At 43.6% G+C, this 16,633-nt stretch overlaps 1 long non-coding RNA gene across 5 annotated transcripts in view; it reads left to right on the top strand.

The window, feature by feature from the left end:
• The window catches only part of LOC134471368 (uncharacterized), a 200,337-nt gene extending 187,262 nt beyond the window's left edge, over window positions 1–13,075 (top strand). For all 5 annotated transcript variants that reach the window (XR_010040802.1, XR_010040803.1, XR_010040801.1 and 2 more), the window contains one exon: window positions 11,276–13,075. This is a non-coding gene — a long non-coding RNA (uncharacterized LOC134471368). The remainder of the gene's footprint in view (window positions 1–11,275) is intronic.
• Window positions 13,076–16,633: the final 3,558 nt, after the last annotated feature.

Here is a 16,633-nt window from a genome sequence, read left to right as displayed (position 1 = left end):
GCACAAAACCAGCCTGAACTATATAGTGAGACCCTGTCTCAGAAAAACAAAACACATAAACAGAAAAGAAAAGAAGAAAGCCAAGCCAATGCCCCAAATTAGATACAATAAAATAAAGCAAACTCATGACATGTTAGAATCAAAATGTCATAGATCAGAGAAAAAGAGGGTCCTGAAAACAGCAAGAAAAATGAGTGAAGGACACAACAGGTGGGGTGGGAGTGAAGCCTTGTATACTCAACTGCAGACTTCTTAGCAAATGCTTTACAGCCACGGTAGCATGCAAATAATACACAAAGTACTGGGAAAACACTTTCAACAAGGAATATTGCACTCTGCACTCTGCAAATGGCCCTTCAGAAATAAAAGAGAAAGTCTTTTCCAGTTTTCCAGCCAAAAAGCTGGAGAGTTCACTGATCCGGCCTGTGGATCAATCTGTGGGGTGTACCTGGAGGGGGAACAGGGGTTAAATAAAAACATGGGGGAGACAGAGAGAGATGAGGCAAGTTGAGAGAGTCCAATCAAGCCCCGTTTTATTCCAGAAGTGATTACATCTTTTATAGGCCAAGGGTGGGCTGGTAGGACAGGAAGAGGCTACGGGGATGAATACAACAGGGTCATTGTCACATCTGGGTATGAGGAGAAGATTATGGTTAATGTAGGCAGACGCATTTTGCCCATAGGAGAGAGAGAGAGAGAGGCAGGGAGGCAGCAATGGGGCAGTCGCGCGGCTCCCTACGTCTCCTCCCTTTCTATATTATTTAATCAGGAGTATGGCAGGCCCTGTGAGGACAGCGTCTGTCTTAGGTCAAGGACCTCATTACATGAACCCAACCAGGCCTTACCCATCATGGGCTTTGCAGGACAGCAGTTGGTACTATGCCTGTCTTAGGTGGCCGATGGAGTTAACATGCATGTCCTAGTTGCCCGTCTCTGACTGCCTGTCCATTGCCCCAGGGAAGTTAGGCTGCATCATGATACGGGCCATTCATGGGAATTCCTTCCCGGTAGGTTTGTTGATCTGCCATCTCCAGCTGATGATAGTGTACCTGAATGGGCTTTGCCATAAATGTGTCTATCCGGTTATTAATGAGCGTCATAATCCTCTGAAAAATACAAGGACTCACAGAAAGGAGAAGCAACAGGACAGCTAGGGGACCCAAAAGGGGTGCTAGGTAAGGGAAAAGCTCCCCCACCACACACACACATCGAGGAGAAGGGGTTGGCAGCCATTTGTTGTTGTCACTGTTGAAGTTGTTCTTCTATTTCTTGGAGCTTGGCTCACATAACACTGGACACAGTCTATTTGGCTGGTTTATGTTCCTCCAGACCAAGAAGAGCCTCTTCCACAGTCACATGGGTTCTGTGCATGGCTATGATCTGTTTGGCAGGGGTCTAAATCCACCATGGGTGTGGTACAGCTCAAGGAGAAGGCTGAGGAGGCAGCATAGGTCTCTGGGGAGTTGTGTCACCTGTAAGAGAACACAGGGGATTGTGCCTCAGGAAATGACATTATTCCTGGGCATTGCATGGGGTCTTTGAAGAACTGTCTATTTGTTTTTCAAGGCGCTCAGGTAGCCATCTAGCCTCTCTATCTTGTTGAGAGTAAACACATACTGAGCCGCATCCCCATATGAGAATGGGGTCAGGGCGATGCCATGAATTAGTCAGGGGGTCTCTCTGTAGTACAGAAGCAAATTGCTTTTGTGTTTCAGAATGCCAAAAACGCATGGCTGCTGACTGTCCAGAAGCATCCAAATTTAAAAAATTAAGGATGAATAAGGCATGAGATAGAATATTTTTAGGTGTCCTCCTTGTGGAATACCATTCCCCCCTTTTTTATTTTATCAACAGTGAGTTTTAGGGAGAGATGTGTCCTTTTAACTATGCCTTGACCTTGAGGGTTATAAGGGATGCCTTTTATATGATCAATATTAAGATGTTGACAGAAACTAGCAAAGACAGAACTAGCATAGCCTGGACCATTATCAGTCTTCAATTGTTGTGGGCATCTCAGAACTGATAAGGTAGTCAACACATGGCCAACAACATGCTCGGCAGCCCTACCAGTCCGGGGAGAGGCACAAACGAAACCACCCAAGGCATCCATAGTTACATGAACATATTTAAGATTGCCAAACTCAGGAATGTGGGTGACATCCATCCGCCACAATGCATTGGGGATAAGTCCTCTAGGATTAACCCCAAAGTGTGGAACTGGGAGGTGCATGGCACAAAAAAGGCAATTTTTTTATTATCTGTCTGGCTTGTTTTCTAGTGATCTTAATACAGAATTACAGAAAAATAAATGGTAAGAAATCAACAGTTAATAAGTTACACACTGTCATCCCAGAAGCTGTCCAGGTTACAAAATTAAAGCATGCAAAGCGACATTCAAATAGTGACACTGCCAACAGTTCTGCTCAATGATCCAACAAAAACCAGTAACATGTTTATCAGTCCCACACACTTGCCTTCCATCTCAAAGAGGGCAAGACCAAACATATCAAACAGAACAAAACCGTTTAAAAAAAAAGATTTAAAGAAATACAGATTTTAAAGCAAGTCCACTGGAGATCTTCATTGTTCATCTAATTGTCTCTAGTTTCCTCCAAACAGTTGTGCCCATCTTTATGCACATTAAATACACACTGCATATTATAGAACTAATCAAATATTACAGGATGATGAAGGCTGCTTAGGTTTTCAAGATCTGACATTGGAGAAGACAATAATAACTACCATAGTGTCTCTCATTCTCCCAGCAGCTGTCCCCATCCTTACATATGCTGAAATTAAACTTAAGAGACTAGACCAATATCACTCCGATCAGTTAAATGAATCAAAGAAATTGACATTGGAATCTCTGTCTCTGGAGTCTTTTTTGTAAAATGACCAGTCTCTCTACAGGTAAAACAGTCCTGTTCATGCTTTTGAGACAAGAACTGTCCAACTATAAACCCCTGCAAGGCAGCAGCCACAGCAAAGGTGTATACATCCTGTTAGGCCTGTTCTATTTTTATGAGGTCTGATAGTGGCCCGGCAGACGGTGCCGGGACCTTCAAAAGCCAGCTGTTTAACAAAATCAGCGCCTGCATCAGCGCGGCCAAAGACTCCGCTAGCAGCAGCAATCAAACAATCAACAAACTCTGAAAAGGGTTTATCTGGGCCTTGCTTAATGCTAGAGAGGAACTTATATTATCTTTTGTAGGCAGCTTTCTCCATGCTCGAGTAGCTGCTGTTTGAATTTGAGCGAAAAGTGTTGGATTAAACTCTTTTTGAGCCTTTCTGCATGCATAGGCGTCTTCTGCTTCCCAGGAGAAGCTGCACAGAGCAGGAGCCTGCGGGCTCAGTCGCAGGGCTGCTGGTGCACAAAACCCAAATGCGTGGAGGTGGGCAGCAGCAGAGACAGACCAAGCTTTTGGAGTCAGGGTTCGGTGTCAGGCAGAGGCGGGAGTGCCATGAAGGGAGGCCAGGACCCAGTGGGAGCAGAGGCCCTGAGACCTTGTTGGTTCAGGTCTCTGGGGGCTGGGGTGAGGCTGGCCATCTTAAAGTCTAACGAAAGAGGATGGAGCATGAAGGTGGTGGTTCGGCAGCAGTTGTGTTGGACAGAAGAGTCAGGGGCGGCCTCCTGTGGAGGGAACTTCTGACCACAGACTGGAAGGGAGAGAGGCGGGCCCCTGTGGAGGTGTGGGGGAGCATCCAGGCAGAGGGAACAGCACCGTGAAGCCCTGGGGGATAGGGCAGAGTAGAGTGGGCAAACCTCTCTGAACCGCCACTTTCCTTCCCCAAAACTGGACTGATGAGTAGAGAAATGCTGCAGCATGTGGGGAATCATGTCTGCTGAGCCTCAGTCACGGCCTCCTTGGCGTCCTTCTTCCCAGAAAACCACTTTTCCCTTTTACCCAGACCTGCTCTCTTGGTGGCTTCCCCTCCCTTCCCACGCCTCCTCCCTCATCCCTGTGGTCTTCTCTTGGGCTCTGCCTTCCTTGGGCACCCACTTCCCATTTATCTCCTACATTGTGAGGTGGTGGGTAAATTTTTAACCCCATTTCCTTTTGGTTTTATTTAGTTTGGTTTAATAGTGCTTATCTATTGCTTTAAGTAGTTAATTTTTTAAAAACCCCACATTTTCTGTCAAATTAAACAAATTTAATCTTATACACACGTGAGTTCATAATAATAATGATTCCCAAGGGGGTGGGGCCCCAAGCTTAGAAGTTAGATCCCTCCGTGAGAAGGCTGCCAGGACTTCGTCATGCTGGTTAGTTTCCCAGCGAGCCACCTCAGATGTCCCAGGGATTTAGCCTTTAGAGGCCGGGTCTCCCGGCCCCCTCTAAGGAAATAGGTACACCATCGGGAACACACAGGGAGCACCATGCCAGCCACAGCCACCGTCTCACACGTGTTGACTCCGGCTCTGCTCTTTGGTTTTCGGTTGCTTGCATGCTCCATGAGGGCTTTCAATATTGTTACCCCAGCTCGGGGGCCACAGAGCGTCTAGAATCACGGCACACTTTTATTTGACTTTCAAACTAGATGACGTCAAAGCAGAATTCTACCATGTAGGAGAAAACACATTGTGTTGCAGCTGAGGAGCTAATTCAACACATCTTTATGTTCTAAAACTCGATACCTGTTAGCTGTCTCTACTGTCTTTTGAGAGATTCTTTCTCTGGTTGTTTTAGAGCCCTCATTGCCTGGTTTCTGGGACAATTTCAGAGAATAGCAAAACTCTATTGCTTTCTCCTTCTCTGAGGGGGACCCAGGAACATGCTCAGAAAAAAATAATGTTTCCTTTCTTCAATCTTGTATATTTTGAATACAAGTCACTGTGCTTTCTGGTTGCAATTGCTTCTTTTTAACACTAAGGTAATGAAATTAGTGTTCATCGTTTTACCCAGCAGAACTTAAGATGATTCCAGAACATTTCAACCCAGTCCTGGAACCTCAATTTCTTCATCTGTAAAATGGGGACTGCTTGTGAAGATAAAAGGATGAGGCGAAGTAACTAAAATCTGGGTCAAGGCCTCAGCACAGCACCGAGCTTGAAGCAAATCCTCAAGCTTGATGGGGTGAGAAGATGAAAACAAGTCAGCTCTGGCTTAAAGTGTGTATGTGTGAGTGTGAATGTGTGTATGAGAGGAGGGTCCGGGGCATGAAGCTGATTTCGTATGGCTTCTCCTGGAGGGGCTTAGCCTGTGGTTATGGAGTGGGAGGTGGCAAGGTGGAGATAAGACTTCTTCAGTTGGAAATGTGACTGATCTATAGTCAATAAATAAAATCAGCTTAACCTATGGTACGTAATAGGGACTCTGACGGTTCTTGAAGATGTCTTTGCTTCTATAAACTACAGACCGGAACGCTACGCCATTGAGATGCAGACGAGCTGTTGTTTCTCTTGGATGATTCTAGAAAGATGCTGGATCACAGGGATGGAACAAAAGAGAAAGACTGGGGTAAAGAGTGAGACATTTCCATGAAGGCATACCTAACAGCAGGACAGCCATCTTCCCACATGCGAATACTTGCATATCCCTAACACAGCTCCCGATACTGCTCTGGGTCTAAGAGTGCTTACAGATGAATCCTGGGAGGATTTATGTCCTGGGTTAAGAGATTGAGACCCTTGATTACCTGTGCTTAGTGTTGGGGAGAGGGTCTGCCTACCTGCTTGCCATCAGCTGACCCCTGCTAGGAAATCTGTTGCTATGTCTTGCTGTATCCAGAGTTTTAAGGCTGTCTGGCCTCCAGAGACACTGCCAGGAAAGGTGGTGCTGGTTTCTTCAGTGATCAACCTGACTTTCCTCTCAGACGTTGGAATCTGCCGTCTTGGGGGAGTTACCCTTCTCTGCACTGGACACTGCTTTGATCCCCCTAGCTGAAGTAGAGAGAGGACCTGCAGGAGACTAGGGCACAGGAACTAGACAGAGTTTCACTTCTCTCGGAATCCTAAGGGTACTGAATCATGATTAAGGAGAAGTGCTTTTGAGTTCCTACAGGCTTATCATGTTTCCTTTTAAGCAAGATGGAAGATTTTCTGACCCTCATTATTTCCTGGGGCAGAGGTGGTCGACCCTTGGTGAAATTTAATTACACCCTCCACCAAATCCAATTACTACCCACACCCATGAAATCCTATTATAACTTTCTTTTGCTTCATTAGAGATACACCAAGACAGGTCCCTTCCTAATCCATTCTGGCAGATTTCTTAAAGAATGTTAGTCAGAGGCTCTGCATATATTGTTCATTACCCTGCAATGCAAATGTGCAAGAATACATATGGCCTATAGTCCATTTGCTTCAGGACCATGCAGGGCTACCCTCTTCCTGCCTGGTCAGGGTGGCTTCTGTCTTGGAGACTTCTGTCTCAAAGCTGCTGATAGCGAGATGTGTGGTTGCTTGTTGGGAGCCAGGCAGAGATACCGTCAAGGCCGACATTCAGAAAAACAAAGGACATTTCTCCAAGCAAGTAAGCACCAGGATGTTTTACTGTCAGGCTGCATTAGAAAGACATGAGAACAAACCTTTTCTACTTTTTGGTTAAAATGCTACATGTTAGTCTTAGCCAATATGTGGGGTGGGAGAGGCCAGACCTTTCCTGTCAGGGATATAAGACCAGTCTTTCTTCCTTGTCCAGAGCTGTGCTGTCTTTACAAGTAGTGGAGCATCAGACATTGATTTTTGTAGTTTTTCAAGTTTCTATTAAATGTGAACTGAGAGAAAGGGAAAGAACCAACCAACCATCAAACAAACTTATGTTGTCAGCTGTTTTTCTGTAAGAAAGCTGGTTCCTTATGGATTTTAGACCCTCGGGAGCATTTTGTCAAAGGTATTCAGAGAATTGAAATATATATGTATATATATTTCCAGATTTTCTAATGAAAAATTTTAAGCAGACATTTCAAGGCAAAAGTCAAAAAAACATACAAGGTGACCTTCACCTTGTGCCATTACAAAAAACACTTTGGTGTATTAAAGTTTTCACTTTCTCCTCATCTATTCCTGTGTGTGTTTATGTGTGTGTGTGTGCGCACATGTGCAAAACTATTAGAAACTGTAATGCAGGCATCAAAATATTTCATTCCTAGGACCTTTGATGTTCATTTTATAAAATTAAGAAATTTTTTAATAAAACCACCTCAATCATCACACCTAAAAAATGGAGAATTCCATAATATTATTTAATAAGGATGATAAGACACTTCAGGAAAGACAAACAGTCTGAAAGACTAGGAGCAAGATAAACAGAACAGCTAACTCTTGCTGGAGGGAAACAAAAGCGGAAACTAATTAGCAGTTCTAAGGATGTGTGATGTTATCACATCTGCAAAACAAGAACAGCCTGCTATGAAAAATGAGCATTCAGAGAACCATAAAGTAGTTTAAAGACACATTTGCAAAATAAAAACTCTAATCCAAGGACTAAAGGATGAATTTAATGCCAATGAATTTAATAGCCAATGTGAAAATCAGGAAGACCAAAGGAAAGGAAATAAAAGGAAAAGGATATGAAGTATGAATGGTCCATCTTGGAAACTGGTGATATCCCAGAGAGGGGGGCAGGGAGAGAGAGGGGGAGGGGAGGGGAGAGGAAGAGAGAGAGAGCAAGCAGACAATTGGCAAAACCAGAAAAATATAAGAAGTCATCTAGATCTGAAGAAAGATACAAGTCTGGGGATTAATCAATGCCATAGGAAAACGTTAGAATCTTAAAACACTGTACGGAACCAGACATAGTGGCGCACACCTGTAATCCCAGCACTTGGGAGGCTGAGGGAGGAGGACTGTGAGGTCAAGGCCAGTGTGGGCTACAAAGTGAGTTCAAGTCCCCTTTGAACTGCATAGTGAGACCTTGTCTCAAAAGACAAAAACAGAAAGAAAAATCTTAGGGAATTTCAGATCATCAAACAAGGGCAAAGAATTACTCTAAAACACTCACTAAAATAAAATTAGATCACAGCACTTGCTAGGGGAGGAGAGTTGGCTTGATCTCAGACCTCCCAGCAGCAAGACCAAGAGACGGCACAATACTTCTCAACACTTAATGCAACCACACTCCCGTTCGAACAGAGGGCCTGGGGCCGGGGACTCTGCATTTTCAGAACACTTCTAGGTGGTGCTGATCTGCAAGGCACACTTTGTGTGTCAAATCCAGCATAAAATTTAGAATTCTGAGGAAAGTGGTTTTGAGTGTAGATTTTCGTAGCTGGCCTACCTGCCAGTCAATATAAACCAAAATAAAGACAGACACTCAGATACTCAGTAAGCTCACCAGCCGTGCATTTTCTGACGCCCTTCAGAGAAGCCTAAAAGGAATTAAGAGTTTATTTATATATTTATCTAAAGTATTTTAGTTTTGATACATATATATCAAAATAATGGGGCTCGGGGTGATGTTTCCACAAATGCAGACATCCTGCACAAGTCAGTCCCAGCCTCCCTTTTTCCTCCCTCTCCCCACCTGTTCCAACCTTTAGGAGTTACCATTTTGTGTTCACGTTGACTTTTTTCAGCTTCCACATGTGAGACAAAGCTTGTTTTTCTGTGTCTGGCTTTTTCCCCCCAGAGCATAGTGTCCTCCAGTCCTGTCTTTCTGAAAATGACAAGATTTCATTCTTCTTTGCAGAGGAATAATATTCCACTGTGAATGTGTACCTCATTTTCTTTACCTGTCCCTCCGCCGATGGGCATGTGGGTTGATTCCACAGCTTTGTTGTTATAAACAGTGCTGCAATAAATATGGGTTGTAAGTACCTCTTTGCTATGCTGATTTGGTTACATTGGATATAAACCCAGAAGTGAGACAACTGAATCGTAGGGTAAGTCTGTTTTCACTTTTTCAGAACCTCAATACTGTTCTCCGTAATGGCTACACTGGTTTACATTCCCACCGTCATTAGTCAGGGTCTTTTTCTTCACACTCTCATCAGCATTTGCTTTTGTTGTTTTGTTAAGAGCCATCCTAACTGGAAGGAAATACTGTACTCCCTAGTATTTGCATTTTTCTGATAGGCAATGATATTTGCATTTTTCTGATTGCCAATGATAATCATTTTTTCATATTCTATTGGCTATTTGTATTTCTTCTTTTGAGAGGTAGCTACTCAGATTGTTTACCCATTTTAAACTTAAACTACCTGTTATTTTTCTTAAGTTTTTTAAGTTCCCTGTGCATTTTGAATATTATTCTTTTGTCAGATGGATAGTTGACAAATCTTTTCTCTCGTTCTATGAGCCATCTCTTCTTCACTTTGCTGATTTTTTTTTACTGTGCAGAAGACTTTTATTTGATGCAATTGCGTTTCTTTATTTTTGCTCTTGTTCTCTGTGCTTTGGGGTAATAGAAAAAGTCCTTGCCTATACTAATGCCTTGAAGTGTTCCCCCTGTGTTTTCTTCTAGTAGTTTTATAGTCTCAGAGTCTGTGTTTAGATGTGACCATTTTGAGTTGTTTTTTGTATGAAGTGAGAGTTGAAAATTATTCCAGTTTTCAGTTTAAATGATTCTGTATATAGAAAAGCTTCTATAGTTCATTCACCAAAACTTTTAGAACTGAAAAATTAATTCTGTAAAGTTGCAAGATATAAAATCAATGTACAAAAAAGTAACATTTTTATACACCAATATAAATATGAGGTTTCCTTCATGAGAAAGAAATCCCATTAGCAATAACTTAAGAAATAAAATTGGATTAATAGGAATAAAAGTAAATAGAAAGTAAAAGATTTCTACCATGAAAATTACCAAACATTATGAAAGAAATTGAAGATGGCATTAGAAAAAAATGGAAGCGTTAACCATCTTCATTGATTGGGAAGAATTTATGTTGTTAAAATATCTGTACTACTCAAAATGATTTACAGATTTGATGTGATCCTTATCAAAGTATCAATGATGTTCCTCGCGGAAGTAGAACAAACAATGCTAAAATTTGCATGACACCCTGAAAAGCAATCTTGAACAAAGTTGGAAGCCTCACAGTATCTGATTTCAAGCCATCCAGTCAATAAAAAAGTGTGGGACTGCATAAAAATAGACACAGAGACAAGAAGAGAATATAGATCCTGAGGTAAACCCCTGCAGGGACAACAATAGAGTCCCAACAAAGGTACCAAAAACATGTCTTGAAGGGCAACTCTTTCAATAAATGGTGCTGGGAAGACTGCATACCCACTTGCAGTTGAAATTAGGAATTCAAGACATGTAGGTTTTCTGGAACTAGCCCGCGAGGAACATGTGTCAGGGAATACCTGGATCCTAGCAATGAGCAAGTCCAGGAAACAATTAGTCCAAATTAAGACAGGAAGGCCAAAGGATCAAAAAAGCGACTTTGAGAAGGAAGTGGTTTCTGTTAAACAAATAACATGAGTAGGAAGCAGGAAGATTTCACTACTGTGTTGGAAGAAGCACATGTTTCTTCTTGAAACAAGAGAAAGAAAATCCCATTAAGACTCTAGGAAAAATAGAACCGCTCCAGAAAAGCACGTGCCAGCTACAGGGCAAATTTGAAGCATGACAGGAGACTCTACTTGACCTCAGCACTTGGAAGGTTCTCTTTAAAGTCAAACAAAAACTACTGAAAAAGGATTATTTCCAGAAAGCAGTATTGAGGCAAGGGGTTGAGTAGGAGACTCTTTAACAATATTTAACATGGTTTTGAATTTCAAAAATCAAGTATATTTAAAACCATTAAAACATTTTCTCTCTCTTAAATATAAAAAGTGGGAGAAGAGAGAAGTAATGCAGACTAAGACAGAAAGGCCTTTCTGAGAGCCTTTCTGAGAGCACAAAGACCAATGCATCCCACACACGCCCACACGCACACATGCACACACGTACATCCTAGTCTTCCAGATCTGACCTTCTCTTCCCATCCCTGGGAAGAATTCCAAATTGTTCCTCAGACATGCTGGATACCAGGTGCTAGAATGTGACCCTGGGATCCATCCAGATATGACAAGGGGTGAGGACTAGAATCCCTCTGCTCCAAGAGGAAACAGTTAATCAGAAAGAATGGAAGAGCAGTTTCACTGGGGTTCCAGCCTTCCGGGTACTGGTGGTCCCACTGATCACTGGGATGCATTTTTCTCCCACTAGTATCTCAACATCTCTACTCATTTAGCCCAAAACTCAGAGATGAAGTCTGGGCAACCCAATTAGATGGCTATAAGGCATCCGTTTTAAAGGGCTATGATCCTGATAGCAGCACAGTCAAGGCTGTGGATCACACAGCTCTGCTTCCCTCAAAGAATGATTGCCCTCCTTTCCTGTAGGTTCCAGAAGGAATGAACAGCTACCCGACCCAGCAGAACCAGGAGATAACAGTTCGGGATCCTCTCTGAGACCTGCAGAAGAGATGCATCACCCAGCTTGACCCGTGATGACAGCAGGATAAGAGCTGTGCAAAATGAAACCAGAGAGGCAGGCACAGCCTGGCTAAGGAAGGCAGGGAAGCCCTTAGTGGGCAGAGGGGCAGCCAAGGGTGTGTGTGGGACCAAGTTTAGGTGCCTGGGCTGGAGCCCCTTTCAAGGAGGACTTGAAGATTTGTTTGGGGCGATAGAGTTGATATGAAGCGTTTCCCACATGTGGTCGTTCATTTTGGGAATTTAGAGGGGAGAACCTAAAGGAAAGTAGACATCTAACCGGCAGAAGAGTTAAACAAAAGGAGGTAAAAGAAAGGAATCAGCATGGGAAAAATAATACAATGACAGGATTCAGTAAGTATCTTACAATAACTCTCAACGTTTTTGGTCTTAACTCCCCATTCAGAAGGCAGATTGGCAGATCAGATCTAAAAAACCCAACCTTATATTGCTTTCGGAGGCACACCTCCTCTAAAAGGAAGTATAAGCACTGAAAGTGACAGGATGAAAAACAATTCTCCATGCCACTGGAGCACGGCATACCAAAATCTGCAGGACACGTTTAATGCACACCTTAAAAGAATTGAGTGATCTCAAATTGCTAATGTAATCATGCATCTAAAGGTTTTAGAAAAACAAGTACCATCTAAATCTGAAACTAGCAGAAGGCCAAAAAGTATAACAACTCGGGTAGAAATTAATGAAATAGAGACCAAAAGAAAAAAATGAGTGAATCCATGAGTTGGTTCTTTGAAAGAATAAACAAATATGATAAATCCTTAGCTAAACTTACCAAAAGGAGGGAGAAAACCCTGCATAAATGCAATTAGAAGTGACAGAGGTGAAATCACAACAGACATAGCTGAAACCTAGACACTTATAAGAAATTATTTTTGTAAACTTATATTCTAGTCAATTACAGAACCTGGAAGAAATAGAGAAATTATTAGATACATATGAATTACCCAGATTATCCAAGGAGATATCAAAATGCTGAATAGACCAATAATAGGGAATGAAATAGAGGCAGTAATTAAAAATAACCTGCTAAGAAAAAGCCAGGGCCTGATGGACTCATTGCAGAATTTTACCAGAACTAAATATTCCTCAAACTTTTCCATGAAATCGAAAGGAAAGAATCACTGCCAAACTGATTCCTGGAAGCCAGCATTACCTTGGCACCAAAACCAGACAAGAAGTTAAGGGAAAAAGGGAAGTGCAGGCCAATGTCCTTAGTGAAAACATAGATGCAAAACTCCTCAACAAGGTCCTGGCAAACAATGCAGTAAGTTATTCAAAAGATCATACAGCATGACCGAGTTGGTTTTATCTGAGGGATGCAAAGATGGCCTAATATATGGAAATCAGAGAATGTAATATATCACATAAACAGAAGCAAGGAGAGAAATCACGTGATCATCTCAAGTGACGCAGAGAAGACCTTGGACAAAATCTAATGTCCATTCATGATTTTTAAAAAGCTTGATGAAAATAGGTGTATCTCAAAATGATAAAAGCCCTTTATGACAAACCCCCTGCCAATATCACACTAAAAGGAGGACGGTTGAAAACATTTCCTGTAAAATCAGGAACAAGACAAGTGTGTTCCCTTTCACCACCCCTGCTCAATATAGTTCTCAAAAGTTTATCCAGAGCAATCAGGGAAGAGGAAAACAAAAGAGATATATGTACAGGAAAGGAAAAAACTCTGACTGATTTTTTAAAATTATTTGTAGCATTTTTAATGGCCTAGCTGACCGAGGTAGTCTGAACAGACCTTCTGTTTTTCTAAATCCACTAACCCGCATGCAGTGCTGGCACCAGTGTTTTTTCAAAGCCAGATGTTTCAGCATCTAAATATTTAAAGCTCCCTTCAAGAATTCCATGTGTGAGCTTTTGGAGAAAGGGGGCCACTTGTTTATCTTTACATTTCTGCTCCCCAGAGTGAAGCCTTCGTTTTCTGCAGATTCTGAGTTTTTGAGATGATTTTGATCAAGTTGGTGTCCACAAGTTCTTGACTTGAATGTGTTAATTGTATATTTTAATTTTGATGGTAACATAAGCAGAAATAGTCTAACAGGAGGGTGTTTGGAGGACAACCATCTACCCAGAGACTGCCAAGGGTTTCTAGCCTTTGTCTTTGCCCAGTCATCTCCCCATTATTCTTGGGGGTGATACTACAGGACTCCCAATGGACGTCTCAAGCCAGGTGTAGTTCGGACCCTAGCTATGTTGTGTTTGTCTGCACACATATACACCTATGAGGCAATTTAATCGATCTATAAGACATAGTAAGGGATTAGCACAGTGACTCATAAGAAGATGAAACAGTGACAAAAATACTCCACAATCCATGTAATTTAAACTTAAGAAAAATTTATTTTTGGACTCCTTCAATTCATGTTTTTAGGGCACAATTGCTCATGGGTAACTAAAACCTTAAAAAGTAAAACTGGGTGTGAGGGTGGGAGCGGGGTGTTTATAAACACATTGGCATCAAATAATATCACCGCGATCATTGGGAGCCAGCCAGGGAAGAAAAGGTGTGTTCACCGAGGGAATCTGTGATGGGCCGCTGGAAGGCCGCAGAGCGGGGCTGTGGGAGGGGTCCCCTTCCCCACCCAGGGGAGCCCCCACAGCTGGGGAAGGCCAAGTTCATGCCACAAGGCCCAGCCTGCCACATGCTATTAGGGCTGTGGATCTGAATCTCATTGGTTTTGTAGTTTTGCTTATATTTAATTTCATAGTTTATAGTTAAACAAGAGCTATAAACATAAGGTGTTTATATGTAGTTTTATATTTGAACATGTTTAAGGAGCATTATAATTTGAAACAACTTAAGTCAACACTGGGGCAGGATTTTCTTTTTTTCCATCCAAAGGGGTTTCTTTGTTACTTAAGATGTAGAAAATTCCCTAGGATCTCTTTTCTAATGTTCTCCTCGTTGCCGTTTATTTATTTCACTGCAGATTTAAAACTTCAGTTACTTTCTCTCTTCAATTAAGGAAAAGTATACAAGGAACATCTTTTCCAGGGCAGCGTGGTAGTGCTGTGATTGTGGCCAGGCTTGGTGTTGAGGGTGAGGGTGGGGGGCTGACATGTGCTTTGCTGGAAAGAAGGGAGCAGGGAGCAGGGGAGGAAGAAGCCAGGAGAGGAGGGGAGCAGTGGAACTGTGCTGGTAGAGGTGCCCACAAGAGATTTGGGGAGTTCAACAGAACTCAGTGGCTCCTGAGCTACCAGCCAGGACACATTTCAGTTTGTTACACTCCAGCCACAAAGCTAAACACGGATCATCCTCCATGGTGACCCCAAAGCTGGCTCCGTGGCCCTTCTACCCTCTAGGCCTGGGGCTCTTCCTGGAGGCCAGAGTCACTGAGCTGACCGTGGAGTTATTCCTGGGTCTCCTCACCTGGGCCTCAGAGCACCTGCTATAAGCGCTGGGATGGACAGAGCGTGAGAAGAACTCACAGCTGAATTCCTCTCGGGTGCCCTTGGCCAGGCCGTGCCAGCATCTCCATGCCTCAGCTTCAGCTGTGGAAGAGGCAGAGGGTGAGGACTGGGCATTTTTCATTCCTTTAGTTCAAGAAGACCGGAAATTAAGGTCTGTGGGCCATGAGTACAGCTGCCAAGAGCAGGCCGACGAGCACCACGGAACTGAGGCAGACAGGGGACACTCACCTCCTTTAGAGGGGCCAGCAGCAGCTGCTCAGCTCCCAGTGACAGCTGTTGGGCGGGGGGTGGATCTCCAATTTTTCAAATGAAGGTGAGCACACTATTTTTAACGTGAATGACTGAAAGAAGGAAGCCAAAGAGAATGCTCTGTGGGCAAAGCTCAGAGTGAGGGCTCAGAGTGAGTCTCAAAATTCCTTTCCTTTGGTCTAAAACATTTCTGAGAGATGGCCCCTGGTGACCAAAGTCCCTGCATGGGACTGTCACTCCAAGGGGTGCCAGGTGGCCTCTCCATTGTTCAGACAGCCAGGTTCGTGTTCATCCACAGGAATTGTGAAGTCTGGGTGTTGCCTCTGCTTTAGAGTCTCTTCCTATGAAATGATGTGTAGGGGGTCTGGGGCTGGCAGAGTAATCACCTGCACCTCGAGGAGTTGTAATTACTCCAGTAGGCTGCTCAGCACACAGTAGGGTTGCAATTTAGGCCACATTGTGACCATTAGATCATGAGCCCTGTGTTCTCCCCGTGTCCACTGGCTCTAGCTTCTGCCTGATAAACGGTTTCATTTCCAGACACCGGAGCGGGAGCCGTGCCTTTGCATGCATAGACTAGGAGGGCTCCAGCAAGGCTGCTGTGTTCGGCCTGCACCCCAGCAGCTGGGCCTGCAGCCGGGAGGCAGGTGTGTGGCACAGGAGTCCTTTCCATGGCCCAGGTGTGTGGATACACAGGGAGAGGGCAGGAGGCCCAGAGAGACACAAAGGTGCCGGGAGCACTGTCCCTGTAAGGTATAGCTACACAACTATCCCACACTTCGAAGCGCAGATCATTTAGTCCCCTCTGCACACTGTGCCACCAGGCTGCCTGTTCCTGTCTGTCTGCCTAAACCATGGGCCCCTGCATTGTTTTGTTTTGGTGCTCCCAGTGCTGGGCACAGAGCTTGACATATGGTAGGTGTAGTTTCAAGTGTGGAATTATTAAGAGTGTGGACTCCAGGTTTAAGTCCTAGCTCTTCCACTTCTGGCTGTGTGACCCTGGGCTAACACGTTTGGTGGGGAATCACACTCACTTTGCGTTTCCCAGATCTCTGCACCCCCAAGTGACCCCTGATATAGCAAATGAAAACATAAGACAAAAGTTACATCCATATTTGAGGTAAACGACAAATTTTCAGTGTAAGTATGTCCCATGCAATATTTGGGTGCCTAAATATTAACGGGGTGTCCTGTGTTTTCTATGGCAATCCTGTTGGAATCTCTAGGACCAAGGCCAATTTCCTCTACAAGATCTACATGGTGGTACAGGCTCTGTGCTTGGAAGGGCCCCTGCTGGTTTCCTGCTCTGATGTTACCCTCTTTAAATTCTTGATAAATTTTGAACAAAAGGTACCCCCATTATCACTTTGGCCTGGGCCCCAATCATGTAGCCAGTCTTGCCTTGGAGTCCTCAGAGGACGACCTGGGCCCCTGAGGTCAGAGAGACTGCCACAGTCAGTGACTCCATCACCCTGTTCGGTGCAGGTCCTAGTGTGGCCCCTTGCCGGGTGCATCCTTTGTGCAGAACAATTATCGTGTGCTTTTTTCTTAGGAATCGTATTTTTCCAT

The sequence above is a fragment of the Cavia porcellus genome, unplaced genomic scaffold (assembly GCF_034190915.1).
Source record: "Cavia porcellus strain 051 isolate PalLab524CR breed Dunkin Hartley unplaced genomic scaffold, mCavPor4.1 scaffold_18, whole genome shotgun sequence".
NCBI classification, from domain to species: Eukaryota; Metazoa; Chordata; class Mammalia; order Rodentia; family Caviidae; genus Cavia; species Cavia porcellus.
This window is presented reverse-complemented; position numbering and strand designations above follow the sequence as displayed.